The following is a 15,527-nucleotide window of genomic DNA, read 5'->3' on the forward strand; positions in this document are numbered from 1 at the left end:
GTTAAACCAGGAATATTGCCTCAGCACAGCTATTTCAGCTGTTAAACTAGGAATATTGCCACAGCACAACAATTTCACCTGTTAAACCAGGAACATTGCCCAAGCACAACAATTTCACCTGATCTACCAGGAACATTCTCAGAGCACAGCTATTTCACCTGCTAAACCAGGAACATTCCCCAAGCACAGCTATTTCACCTGTTAAACCAGGAACATTGCCCAAGCACAGCTATTTCACCTGTTAAACCAGGAACATTGCCCAAGCACAGCTATTTCACCTGTTCAACCAGGAACATTCCCCAAGCACAACAATTTCTCCTGTTCTACCAGGAACATTGCCCAAGCACAACAATTTCACCTGTTCTACCAGGAACATTCTCAGAGCACAGCTATTTCACCTGTTAAACCAGGAATATTACCTCAGCACAACTATTTCACCTGGTAAATCAGAAACATAAACAGTGTGCATGGAGTAGAATCAGCTGCACATGTAGAAATCTATTGCGTTGGAGTTCCATGGCTGGCCCATTCACCCTGGTAGCGGTCTTCTCCAGGTAGGGTACCAAATGCGGAAGAGATTGAGCACTTCTTTTCCCTTTCACAGCAGGGGGGATAATCTAGCCAAGAGTGACGCCACAGAAGCTTTTCTCAGTTGCGGCCAATCCTCACCTGTATAGTCTATAGTAACCCGCTCAAACAGTTCTACTTTAGTTTCTGTGCTTATCAGTTTTCATCATTTGGATTTCCTTGTTTTACCTTTTGCCTCTCCATGTTTGCCTTTGAAAAGACATGAGTATAACAATTCCCCAAACAGAATAATATACCAGGAAAATTGAAATCATTTCCTGGTCTGTTTATTATCCACACCACCCAATTATGTGAAGGGAAAGGCCCAATTTCACAACTGGTGGATGTATGCAGCCATGGACTGGTGAGTGAGACTAACTAAATTATTCCCCTTACGCAATTTAAACAGACACATTTTGGAAGCAGAAGGAAATCTTTTTAATTCGACTTACACAGTCGGGCCAGAATCTGCCAGTACGCTGCTGACCAACATGATGGAAGAGAAGCCATTGACACAATAGAGGAATCAGAGGAGAAACACGCCACTGGACTGACAAGGATGCCAGACCAGAAGCAGCATCAGTGCCTTCATCCCACAATGATCCATGGAAGACGATATACTGGCCTACGTTATGATATTGAAAAGGACAGCCACCAGGGAAGAGACAAGGACCGGACTACATGCTCCTCTCCGCTCCTCTCCTGGCAGATGGCCTATAAGAATCTCAATGCAGTTGAATACAACAATTACCTGAACAGAATTGACCACAGAAATGTAAACTGGCTTCTTTTGAACAATTGAACCTGGGTCTAACATGGGTGGGTGGACTTTCACAACTGAGCTGTCCAGCCCATGTCTTAGCTCGTCCATATAAAAAATGGGATGGATTCTTGTTCATCCTCGGAGAACCAGGTATATTTGGACAAGAAAATCGCTTAAGGCTATGAAAGTGTGTTATTATTGGATTAATTCAGGTCAGCCAGCCAGCCAGCTTAATTCTCAAAGTACATTCATTCACCCACACGTGAGACATGAATGCCACCTGAGATCTGCTTGCATATTAGCAGACCAGGCTGCGTCAGAGGACATAATCAGCAGCCAGACCCTTCTCCATAAGAGGGAAAGGAAAAGACCTGACCAGGAACACACACCGTGTCTGACCACCAGCAGGGACTAATAATTGCCTTGGCAAAAGGCAGCGGTGTGTGCCGGGATGGTATTCAGTGGACGTGCTGTTAGAGCACAAGGAGAAATGGCCGTGGTATTCAGGCTTAGACCCACTGCTGATGCCGACAGGAACAGCATGAGAAGGTTAGATGGCTGATAGTGTCATCACTTCTTAATGAAGGGCGTGAGTGAAAAGGCAGAATTTTGTGATCAGCTGTGTGTGTGTGTGTGTGTGTGAATATGAATAGCTTTCGGCATGGAGGGAACCACGTCCCTGGCAGATGGCCACTTCAGGGTGAATGAGAAACCCCAAACAGGTGCAACCAGGGTGGGGTCGGTTACTGCCCACGCCTAGCCCCGCCTATCCTGCCTCAATAAAGGTGAGATTAAATCCTCTAGTTCGGTTGGTAAGACAGGTAAATACAAGTTGAATGGTACCCTTCAGATCAGCCTGACAGACCGAGAACAAACAGTAAGACAGGTAAATAAAGGTTAAATTAAATCCTTCAGATCAGCCTGACAGTCCAAGACCAGGTAGTAAGACAGGTAAATAAAGGTTAAATTACATCCTTCAGCTAGCCCTGTCAGATAGAGAGGCCAGTAAAATAGGTAAGTAAACGCAGAAATTATATGCGGAAAAGATGGGATTAACTGAGTAATTTCCAAGAGGGGGCACACGTGTGTGTGTGTGTGTGTGTGTGTATAAGAAAGGGTCCAGGCAAGGGAGACACATCCAGGACTGTGCAGGACAGTTCTGTATTTTTTATCCCTTTATCAGGAAAATTATATCAACAAATTCAAATACCACTTATTCACACAAACAAAAACAAAGATTTGTCCCATACTTTACTCAGATATTTAAACCTGTCTATCTTGCTGTAGACTGTACTGTAGCACTAGTGATGTTAAAAACTTCTCCAATTATTGTTGAAATCCGACATCCCTTGCAGCTCAAGTCAAAATGTTGGCCACTCATTTTCTCAACTAATCATATTTGCAAAATGTCAGGGGCTGAATTCCAGCAGAATGTAGGGAAGGATGGCATGGAGAGGTCAGCTAACCTCTGTAAAAATAAATATTAATGACTAAATCCCAGAAATGACTAAACCTAAACTGCAGTGTTGGGCTGAAAGACACAAGGCCCTTATGTCAAACGTGAGGATCTCCATGCTCAATAGTTGCTCATTCAAAATATTGCTTTGGTACTTCAATTCTGTTTTAAATGACTCCCTTTCAAACTATTTTACATTCCCTGAGACCAACTAAAAATATTTTCTCAGTAAAATATTCCCACATTTTCATAAATCAGCAACACATGTGGTCCATCATTTTTGCATCACAAACTGTTGGCTTTTTTAAATGTGGTCCCACAGGCCAGCATGCAGACACAAAGAGCGGAAGATTAAAGGGCATGTACATACTGCAGGAGAACACAGGGCCAAAGTATTGGTGCACAGTCCCTCGGCCGCACGTACACGTTTTGCCACAGTCCCATATATGCATGAAGGCACGTCCACAAAACGAGTCTGAACAGTCAACAGCATGAGGGTCTTTATCAGGTCACGGGATAACTTTGGCTTACTTCAGAATCAACCTTCCCGCTCACCACTGTTCTCCTCTCTCCTACCACTGTTCTCCTCTCTCCTATCACTGTTCTCCTCTCTCCTACCACTGTTCTCCCCTGTCCTACCACTGGCCTCCCCTGTCCTACCACTGTTCTCCCCTGTCCTACCCCTGTTCTCCTCTCTCCTACCACCGTTCTCCCCTCTTCTTCCACTGTTCTCCCCTCTTCTTCCACTGTTCTCCCCTGTCCTCCTCTCTCCTACCACTGTTCTCCCCTGTCCTACCACTGGTCTCCCCTGTCCTACCACTGGTCTCCCCTCTACTACCACTGGTCTCCCCTCTCCTACCACTGGGTCTCCCCTCTCCTACCACTGGGTCTCCCCTCTCCTACCACTGGTCTCCCCTCTCCTACCACTGGGTCTCCCCTCTCCTACCACTGGGTCTCCCCTCTCCTACCACTGGGTCTCCCCTCTCCTACCACCGGTCTCCCCTCTCCTACCACCGGTCTCCCCTCTCCTACCACTGGGTCTCCCCTCTCCTACCACTGGGTCTCCCCTCTCCTACCACTGGGTCTCCCCTCTCCTACCACTGGTCTCCCCTCTCCTACCACTGGTCTCCCCTCTCCTACCACCGGTCTCCCCTCTCCTACCACCGGTCTTCCCCTTCCACTGTTCTCTTCTCTCCATTCCACCTCTCCTGAGCATCATCTTTTTCTATGACCTCTCTGCATTCCTGCAGCTTGGACATGATACTCAGGGACTCCTCATCTAAATCCCTTTCCTTTGACCAACTGTACTGCGCTTCCCTCCCCACTCAGTGACCCCTCTTTTACATTCCTGCACTCCTGCACCACTACGGCCATGAAGATGATGATGGGTACCCCTTCATTCACTGCCCGGGTGGGATAAGGACCACACAGCCAAGACAGTCATTATAGTTTTGGACCCCTGGCTACATTGCAGGGTTTAGAGTGGAAACACACGTATGCATTAACACTCACACACAAAGAGAGGACACACACACTTCCCTTAGCGCCACACTTTCTTGAAACCAATTTTGGAGTTGTTGTGGAACTTGAAAAAATACCAATTTGAGAGAGACAACTTAGAATACTGACCAAAAACTTAGCATGTCTGGCCAAGTTGTTAAAATGAAATCCTTATTACACTGAACAAAATTATAAACGCAACACTTTTGTTTTTGCCCCAATTTAACATGAGCTGAACTCAAGGATCTAAGTCTTTCTCTATGTACACAAAAAGGCATATTTCTCTCAAATATTGTTCACAAATCTGTCAACATTTCTGTTAGTGAGCACTTCTTTGCTGAGATAATCCATCCACCTCACAGGTGTGGCATATCACAATGCTGATTATTGCACCGGTGTGCCTTAGGCTTGCCACAATAAAAGTCCACTCTAAAATGTGCAGTTCCATCACACAGCACAATGCCACAGATGTCACAAGTTTTGAGGGAGCGTCCAATTGGCATGCTGATTGCAGGAATGTCCACCAGAGCTTATTCAACCAAGTTATTTTCATACTAACTTAACTTGCTCATGCAGGTTACCATTGAATCTCTAGAAATGCTACTAACAGGAGATTACATGCAGAGAACAAAAAAAAGTTTGATTACAACAACATGAATACACAATCAGATCACTGGATCTCTCATCATTGTGTCAAGTGTTTCCTATACCTGGCAGTTAGTCTAGATTCCCTACTATGGCCCAATTAAATATGCTTAGTGGCATTGGAAACCATGTAAAATATTTGGTTCAGTGTAAAGAATATACAGGGCCTTCAAATTTACACCAATTTGATTTATAGGGCCCTATAAAATCTGTTTTATTTATTGGCCAATTCTGTTTTATTCTTAAAAAAAGAAATATCTTTTTCATTTTATTTCACAAACAACTTAATGGGAGACCGTTCAGGTTTAAGGAAAGGATTGAAGGAAGAGAGTGGTCAGGTGTGACCAGGATTGAGACTGCTCAGAATTGAGGGAAAGATGAACGGGGCTAAATAAGGTAAGGTCCATGAACAAACTCTTATCCGGAGCACACAAGACCTCTTATTGTGGTGAAGATCTTTCAGCAAGACCATGACCCGAAGCACACAGCCAAGACAATTCTGGAGTCCGTGAATGTGGGGACACTGACAAAATTAGGTTACTTAAATCTTAAGTGTTAGAATAACACAACTGGGATTAGAATATGACTGTGAATGAGAACTCACCTCCCTTGCCAATACACATCAAAATATTCATGGTCAGAGTTCTCATTGCTGTCTCATTGCCATTTTTCCAACATATTCATATAACTCTGGGTTTCATGTAGAATGTAGGACAAGTGATGCCATCAGAACTTTTTCAAACCCGTTTCCAGGGATCTGTTATAGACATTTGTTGAGGGTTCTAATAGGTGAATATCTACCACAGATCCAAGCTCCTAACATTTAGGAAACTAATTATTTCCATTTAGTAAAAACAAAAACAAATATGCACTTGAAAAAAAAAAAGAACTGGAAACAGGAAAAAAAATTATTATAGTACCAAGAATTTCACCAACCATCTTTCCCATTCTTCTTTTCTGGTTTGAGGCACGAATGTGGGGGGCTAAGGCAGAGCTGGTGACGTTCTAGTAGCCTAATGCTTGGTTTGGCAATAATGATAAGTGAACCTGACAGCTTTTGTTCACATTGCACCAACATTTTTTATTGGTGCAATGTCATTTCAGAGATGCAATGTCATTTCAGAGATGCAATGTCATTTCAGAGATGCAATGTCGTTTCAAGATCGTTTCAGTTCACTTCTCTGAAGGGGCTCTTTTGAAGGGCTAGACTTCCTTTGAATTGTTCTACAAAGAATATGTAAGCGAACAGCATTGATTTGTACAAAATTCACTGAAAGTTTGAAAACACCCAGTAACAATAGACAATCTGTAGTTGAATTAATGTTGTGGGTTAGGTTTAAGGGTTAGGAAAATAGTACTTTGAAAGTTTTCAAACAAGGATAGTAAACTCCTGTGTGTGTACGCCTATCAGCCATAACATAACCTTCAGGTCCTGTAAGTTGCGAAGTGGGGCCTTCCATATATCAGACCTGTTTGTCCAGCACATCCCAAAGATCCTCAATCTGGGGAATTTGGAGGCCAAGTCAACTCATTGAATTCGTTGTAGTGCTCCTCAAACGATTCCTGAACCATTTTTGCTTTGTGGCAGGGCACATTATCCTGCTGAAAGAGGAAAATACTATCAGGGAATAACGTTGCCTTGAAAGGGGGCACATGGTCTGCAACAACACTTAAGGAATCGGTACGTGTCAAACTAAAATCCACATGAACAGCAGGAACTGGTTTCCCAGCAGAACATTGACCAAAGCATCACAATGCTTCTGCCGGCGTGCTTTCTTCCCATAGTGCATCCTGGTGCCATGTGTTCTCCAGGTCAGCGACACACACGCACCCGGCCATCCATGTGATGTAAAACAAAACGTGATTCATCAGACCAGGCCACCTTCTTCCATTGCTCCGTGGTCCAGTTCTGATGCTCACGTGCCCATTGTAGGTGCTTTTGACAGTGGACAGGAGTCAGCATGGGCACCCTGAATGGTCTGCAGCTACGCAGCCCTGTACGCAACCAACTGCGAAGCACTGTGTGTTCTGACACCTTTCTATCAGTACCAGCATTAACTTTTTCAGTAGTTTGAGCTACAGTATCTCATCTGTTAGATCAGACTACATGGGCCAGCCTTCACTCTTCATGTGGACCAATGAGCCTTGTCCGCCCATGACCCTGTTGACCATGACCTTGTCGCTTTTCCTTCCTTGGACCACTTTTGATAGGTACTGACCACTGCAGACCGGGAAGACGCCACAAGGGGTGCAGTTTTGGAGATGCTCTGACCCAGTCGTCTAGCCATCACAATTTGGCCCTTGTCAAAGTCACTCAGATCCTTACGCTTGCCCATTTTTCCTGCTTCTAATACATCAACTTTGAGGACAGAATGTTCACTTGCTGCCTAATAAATCCCACCCACTAACAGGTGCCATGATAAGAAGATGTTGTTCAGTTCACCTGTCAGTTGTCATAATGTTATGGCTGATTGGTGTATCAGTGTTATTCTCTTCACCTGTCAGTGGTCATAATGTTCTGGCTGATGGGTGTATCAGTGTTATTCTCTTCACCTGTCAGTGGTCATAATGTTCTGGCTGATGGGTGTATCAGTGTTATTCTCTTCACCTGTCAGTGGTCATAATGTTCTGGCTGATGGGTGTATCAGTGTTATTCTCTTCACCTGTCAGTGGTCATAATGTTCTGGCTGATGGGTGTATCAGTGTTATTCTCTTCACCTGTCAGTGGTCATAATGTTCTGGCTGATTGCATAACAATCCTACACTGTCCATGTCATTGTAGCCATCCATTTAGACCAGGTTTACCACCTACCCAAGCCAACCATACACCTCTCATTGGGAAAGTATCATGAGAGCATCAACAGTTACAGACAAAGATTTTAACAATGGAGCTTTACAATGTACACTCTAAATGTTCCTTGTTCCTGTAAAGGATTTTTGGTTCAAACCAGATGGAAAAATGTGAGCACACGCACGCACGCACGCACACACACACACGCACACAAACACGCACACGCACGCACACGCACGCACACGCACGCACACGCACGCACGCACGCACGCACGCACGCACACTACTGTTGGAGGTGATTAATCAGTAATATGGCCCTATCAGGAAGCCAGGTCATATCTACCGTATGAGTTTCCCTCCCCATTTCAGTCAACAGATGTAGGGGAAAACATTTCCTCAATGACTGTAGAACTATGACACCTTTACAGAGCCCTCAGTCACACTCTGACTATCGCAACAACACAACTATAATTCCTATGAATGCCGGGGATACTATATGCAGGAATCCAACCTGTTATGACAGTGACCATCCCTCTCCATCATCATGGCCACCGTGAGAAACGGCACTCAGGGTTTTATTGTTCCCAGCATGCCCCCCCTCTGTGGTTTGTGGGGGTAGAAGCTATGACAGGCCTTGCTGTGTCAGTCCTCAGTGTGATAAAAACACCAGGTTCTGCTAATCGCATGGTCCGAGATGGGTAATTGTACAAACAACAAATGCAACAGAAACCCCAGAACAGCTAGCTGGTGAGGCGTGACCATGAAACCAAATACAACCAGTGCCCAGCACTGTGTGAAATATGAGTGTGTGGACTGCAGTACAAGTGGGGGTGTGTGTTTACCTGTGTTTAATCACCATGTGTTTACCTGTGTTTTATTGCGGTACATTTACCTGGGATTTTGTTTTATCTGTCTGTGTGTTTCTATGAGCTATGACGAGTCAGGGTGGTGTGGGCATTGACAGACAATGGGCCTTTGTCTCCCTGCATCCTATTTTCCCTGCAGTCCGCTGAGGGAACAAACACACACAGGTACTGTTACTGTGCCCAACCTCCCCCGCACACACTCACACAGCCTGCCAGACAGAATCACCCCATGGGTTCCGTCCGGGCAGTGGGCTCCATTACGACAGGGATGGCAGGCCAATAACAGGATCAATCTGCTCCCCTCTTCCTGCCCTAAGCTTCCTCTTCTCGGCCGGCCGCAAAGACAGGGAGGCAGACATAGTGAGGATGGGACAAGGCCACTCTCTCTCATTGCCTCCAAGGCAACAGACAAAGACGGGGGTTGGTACAGCTTTTAGCGTTACGTCATCCACTGTTACTAGAAATGGGGGCAGGTGGATGTGGGAATGCAACCTCTCAAAGCATCTGAAGAGATTCAGACAGCCAACTCATTCAGTCAAAACTTCTCGTCGATAAGACAAAACAAACAAACCTTGTCTCTAAAGGTGAAAATGGCAAATATATTTGTGACTGTAGAATGAGTTGTTCTTTCCGATTTTTCAAAAGGACAAATGACAAAAAAATGAAGGTTTGACCTCCCATTCTGCTCCATGGAACAGTTTCAACTATTCAGCACTGCATTGACATCACATTTCAGACTACCTGTGTATGACCCTGGATGACCTAACGCAATAGTGTGGGCTGTTTAGTACACACACACTACACACACACAGGGGGGGCACGCGCACAGCAGCTGACAAACACTCCTTTTGCAGAAACAGGAAGTGCTGGTCTGTCCATCTGCGCTGACAGGAAGTATACAAAAGCCACATGCAGGCGGCTGACGTCAATCAGGACCCCGCAGCACTGTCAAACAGGAACCCCTCCTTCACCATAGCAACACACACACACACTCAAACGCACACACAAATGCTTACAGATGAATATACTTGCGACAGACTTCACTCTGAACATACACCTACAAAAACTAGGGCTTTCAGCAAGTGTTTTTTTTACTCAGAGCTAATCTCAAACTTCTTTTTTTCCTCATTTAACTTTTCAGCACAAGCTTATGTGCAGACTGCTTTTAGCTGCATACAACTGATAAGATAAACATGATTTCAAAGCTGAATGAATGCAACCACATACCCAGCTATCATTCAAAACTTACGCCCACTATTAACAGAAGGTGCAAAATCTGTCTCAAATCTTCAGCTTTTTAGTTCAAATTAACCGTTTTACCACTACGATTAAATGACTGCAGTACAAAAAACACACGTAACTCAGCACAATATGCAGCAAAACATAGTATAAGTATATTTTATAATTTTTTTTACATTGCATTATGGCAAGAACACAGTCTAGCTTATCACATATTAACTTCCTCTGCAATTTGATGCTGCAGCTTTGATGCAGCAATGATAACAGTGACTGAGTGACTAGATTGCTTGGTATTTGATGCAATCTAGGCAATACCTGATTTGGAGAGTTTAAGTACTTACAGAAATACTAGAGCTTGTCAAAGTGGACGTGTTAACGTGTGCGATTAATTTCAAATACTGAATGTTGTTTTATTTTTTGCGGTTAACAGATTTTACATTTTTGAGCATCTGCACCATTCAATAAGAGCTTGACTTTAGCGGGAGCTGAAAGGATTGCGCTACTATCACGCATTTATTGTTTACCAGTAACTTTATTGGCAGTTGACTTGACCTGAGCTCTTCACAGGAATTTTTTTCAATACATGATATAATTGGAGAGTTGGCATTCATGTGGTTTATCATGTTTACTCTGCACTAGTTTAACAACAACAGCCTATAAACGCAATAGTAGGCTGCACATCCGTTTGTGCAATGGATGAGAGGAAATGGGAATCTCTCTTCTTGCGTCCTGCACCCCAGTCTCACTACAAAAACCCATCAAACAGGAATGCTAGCCATGGCTCCCCTACCTCTGTTGAATGAATCCACCTGCTAACCCTTTCCTTGTAGCATGGTGAGTTGTCATTAAGTCATTCTTTTGCTAATCTAAGCATTCATGTTTCCACCAAAGCATATTCTCATGGAGGAATTAGCAAACAACTGTGCTCTGCATAAATTACTGTACAGATGTACCCTGATTTAATGTTGTATATAACATCTCTAGCCACCATGACTTATGCCATTGCGTATTCTAGTAGCCTACCTCATGCATTTGGTTGAATTTGGGGAAAAAGGTAATAGAGATACTTTAAGTATTTGGTTGTGGCTAACATATTTCAGGAAATCTAATGTTTACAGGCAACCAAATTAACCCCATTCTAACCACATTTCAGCCTAAACATCAAAAGACAATACCTTGACCAGCTTAGGTGTGGTTAAATGGGTTAAATGCCTGCACACCATGTAGCTGTCCAGATAAGAGGGTCAGATATGTGTTTTATACAGTAGCCTAATGTAGCAGATATTGTCTTTGGTGTGTTAATTAAGAAAACAATATGAGATGGCAACATTCAATTTACATTTACAAGGGGCTACATTTAGATGCAGCCAGTTATTGTGGTAAGTTATGGACTGAAACTATATATATTGAACAAAATTAAGTGCATTGACAACTTGCATTTGTTTAATTCAAGTCAAGCACTGTTCATTGTTTGCAATAAAACAGTAGGTCTTTACCAGAAAAGTGTGTATTAAGGGCAAACTTTAAACACATTCTAAAATTTTGATTAATCGTGACTAACTACATAAGATTAAGGTATTAATCGCGATTAATTATTTTAATCGTTTGACAGCACTAATAAATACACTGCTCAACAAAATTAAGGAAACACGTGATCATTACAGTATAACACCAAGTTAATTAAACTTCTGTGAAATCAGTCTGTCCAGTTAGGAAGTATAAACGATTGTGAATCAATTTCCCCTGTTTAGGTACAAATGAAAGTGACAACAGGTTCTATGGAGAGGCAACGGTAAGACAACACCCAACAAGGAAATTTTTTTGCAGGTGGTGGCCACAAACAATTGCGCTCTCCTTCTCCTTCCAGATTGATTCTAGTTTTGCTAGTGTCACCACTAGTAACATGAGGCGGTACCTGCAGCCCATTCAGGTTGCACAAGCACTCCAGCTCCTCCAGGATGGCACATCCATACGTACCGTCACAAGAAGGTTTGCTGTGTCTCCCAGCAGTGCCGGGCACAGACCTTCCGCGGGGCATGTGCTGAATGTGAAAAAGTGGGCGGAGTTGTCAGCTCACACGGACGGATGATGTGTTGGACTGACACGCGTAATAAAATGGACCATGTATGCCCATTGGAGTGAATGACGCACGTAATGTGGACGGACACGACGCATGCCCGTCTGTGTGTGACATGTCACCAAGGCAGACGGGCACATCACCTGGAAAGGGCACTAGATAGCAAAGGGGCATGTGCTTGGCACAGGTTGAGCTTTACCTGTGCACGTGCCTGACTCCCAGTACAGTCTCAAGAGCATGGAGGATATACCAGGAGAAAGGCCGTTACTCAAGGAGAGCGGGACAGGGCCATAGAAGGGAATAAACCCAGCAGCAGCACCGGAATCTGCTCCTTTGTGTGAGGAGGAACAAAAGGAGCACTGCCAGAGCCCTACAAAATGACCTCCAGCGGGCTACTTGTGTTTCTGACCAAACTATCAGAACAGACTCCATGAGGGTGGTATGAGGGCCCGACGTCCTCTAGTGGGACCGGTGCTCACAACCCAGCACAGTGCACTTTGATTGGCATTCGCCAGAGAACACCACAATTGTCACGTCCACCATTGGCGCCCTATTCTCTTCACAGATGAGAGCAGGATCACACTGAGAACATGTGGCAAATGTGAAATAGACTGGAGACGCCATGGTGAACATTATGCTGCCTGTAAGACGGGTTTGGCAGTGGGTCGGTGATGGTCTGGGGAGGCACATCCTTGGAGGGTCACACAGACCTCCACGTGCTAGCCAACGGTACCTTGACTGCTGTTAGGTACCAGGATGAAATTCTCAGACCCATCGTCAGACCTTACACTGGTGCACTGGGCCCTGGGTTCCTCCTGGTGCAGGACAATGCCCGGCCTCATGTGGCCAGAGTGTGTAGGCAGTTCCTGGATGATGAAGGCACTGATGCCACTGACTGCCCCTCACGTTGCCCAGACCTGAATCCAATTGAGAACATCTGGGACATTATGTATAGGTGCTCACTGATGCCCTGACTCGGGACTGGGAGGATATCATCCAGGACATCATCCGCCGTCTCATCAGGAGCATGCCCAGACGTTGTCGGGAGAGCATAAGGGCCATAAGTCAAATCTAATCAAATGTATTTATAAATATTTTTACATCAGCAGTTGTCACAAAGTGCTTTTACAAAACACCCAGCCTGAAACCCCAAGGGGCAAGCAACAACAATGTTCCACAGTGGCTAGGACAAGCTCCCTAAGAGGGGCCGAAATTGAGGTAGAAACCCAGAGAGGAACCAGGCTCAGTGGGGTAACCAGTCTTCTTCTGGCTGTGCCAAGTGAACATTTTAATAGTACAAGTTGTAATAATTAGCAAATGTATTTGGGTTGTGTCCAGAGTCTATGAATCCTAAGCCTGGTCTGAAGCATGACCAGATGGACAAGGACAGGGACCACCAGGTTGAGGGGGGTGTGGTTATCAGACTGGCAGCTGTAATCATCAGGTATCGTCTTGATCTGCAACACAGCCAAGAGGACTTTGGACAGTGGCAGCAACGAGTCTTTACATAAACACTACTTAGGCACATTATGCGTTGCCGTGATGAAATTCACACAAGTTGGAACAGCCTGTGATTTCAACTGTTCACTTAGATTTTCGGTGTGAGTTTGAATCCAGCCCTCAGTCGGTTGGTGATTTTGGTTTCCATGGACCGTTGTTACGTCATTTTGTTCTCATTGAATTACACAATGTACAGTAAAGATTTTGATCTCAAATATATTTAGTTCATCAGGACTCGATGTGTGATTTAAGGGTCCCCTTAATGTTTTTGAGCAGTGTGCAGTACATAGAGACGCAGTCAATTATTTCATTTCCCGACGTGGTCTATTAACAATGTGCCTATAAATGAAATCCCAGTTATATCATTGGTGCAGCCCTCCCGATAGGAAAGCAATTGATATGCAATGCCAGGGCTGTGGAGCAGCTGCTGTCAGTATTTGGACTGAAAAGCTTGTCTGTGATAATATCTTCTTTTATAAAATAAAATGTAAACACATTTACCACACTTCTCAGAATTTGTAACATAATCCAATATATAAGAATTATATACACCCTTTTTGGTTTGCAATCAAAAGTGGGGCTCCCTAATGAACAAGCCACAACTGGTGATCAGGGCTTGACCCTTGATCATGCTACAACAACCATCCCCAGACCATAGAGGCTGGAGTGAACTGGCTTCGAAACACAGGTAGGTCGGCGGCTAAGCTTAATTGTGTTTTGAACCGACAAATATAATAAAAAATATAAGGGGAGGAAAAAAGAGGGAGGGAATAAACAAATAAAGATGGTAGGCAACACAACAAAAATATGTGGTTCAATAGGCGATCTGAAGGTTTAAGATGGCTACAGTGTGTTTTCATGTTCTCCTCCACAAGGCGGCAGACGGACAGGCAGTTCAGGATTGTCATGACCAACAGTCTCTTTCTCCATGCTGGGGCCCTCAGTCCCACAGAGGCTAACTAGATGAGGACCAGCACAACAACACACCTCCAGACTATAAACTTAACAGAGGTGCAATGCCCTGCATCTAGGCATTCTCAGTAACTGCACTTGTAGAGTGATTCGGATAACATTGTTTGACAAAGGTCTCTGTGTCCATAGAGTTAGTTCTATATTCATAGCAGTTTCAACTCTTCCATCAGAAATTGGGAGAACATTTAGAATGCTTGAGGCCTTAACAGTAACTGTGTATGTGCGCGCGTGTGTGTTTGTTAGTGAGATTGAAGAGTATGTTGGCTGTGTGTTCCAACACATTGTTAAGAGAGTGTAGGTCCACTTAAATGTTTGGTCGAGTATCAATAAACGGATGTTAAGAACCCATGTCATTTATGAAAAAAATGACATTAATAACATTCTGATAACCACCATTATGTTTCTGACCCACACTGAAACTGAAAAAAACTAAATACAATGCTTTTAAAGTGGTCTACTAGCGAAATGCTCTCCTAACAGAAACACACAGTCAAGTGGCACTGGGAACACTCAGAAATACACATGCACACACCACACACTTGTTTTCTTTCAATCTGTCTTTTATTAGTTTGCTTCTCACCGTTTCTCATGCCAGTCTTCTTCGTTATGATGCTTACCCTCTAACAAAATCCCACACTTCAGATATGTTTAATCAACATTTCTAAGAGCTCCTCTATCTGTTTCGTCTCGCCGCCCAACAATACATGTGCGCGTCTGTGTGTGCATGCGTGCGCGTGTGTGACAAACAACCTTGTCGCTGGGGCAGCCTGCCCTTCTCACACTATCAGACACGGACACAGTGTGATAAGCTGGTGATGCAGGCTGAAAGCTTTAAGCTGAAGGACGCAGTGGGGAGTCAGACACACACCACTGTCTCAACTCCCCAATAATGTCTCCTAAACATTTCTAATGAGCGGGATTCCCATGCTGTTGTGTTTATGGCCAGACGATCACCCATTAGGACCGAGTGACAGGTTTCCTGTAACACCAGTAGACTAGACTAAATACAGACTGTGGGTAGTGTCTGGCACGGTCCCACTGATTAGATGGCAGAGGCAGAAACAAGGGCCAAGCCATAGCAGGAGACCTGAGGGAGACAAGAGGGGCGAGGACTCATGCTTCAAGTGTGAGGCCGGTCACGTAGACCAGAA

The 15,527-nt window shown here is 44.4% G+C and overlaps 1 protein-coding gene across 4 annotated transcripts in view; it reads right to left on the bottom strand.

The window, feature by feature from the left end:
• Nucleotides 1-15,527, bottom strand: part of pde4ba (phosphodiesterase 4B, cAMP-specific a) — a 194,904-nt gene that overhangs the window by 37,150 nt on the left and 142,227 nt on the right. The window lies entirely within an intron of this gene.

Source organism: Esox lucius, chromosome 8 (genome assembly GCF_011004845.1).
Source record: "Esox lucius isolate fEsoLuc1 chromosome 8, fEsoLuc1.pri, whole genome shotgun sequence".
Lineage (NCBI taxonomy): Eukaryota > Metazoa > Chordata > Actinopteri > Esociformes > Esocidae > Esox > Esox lucius.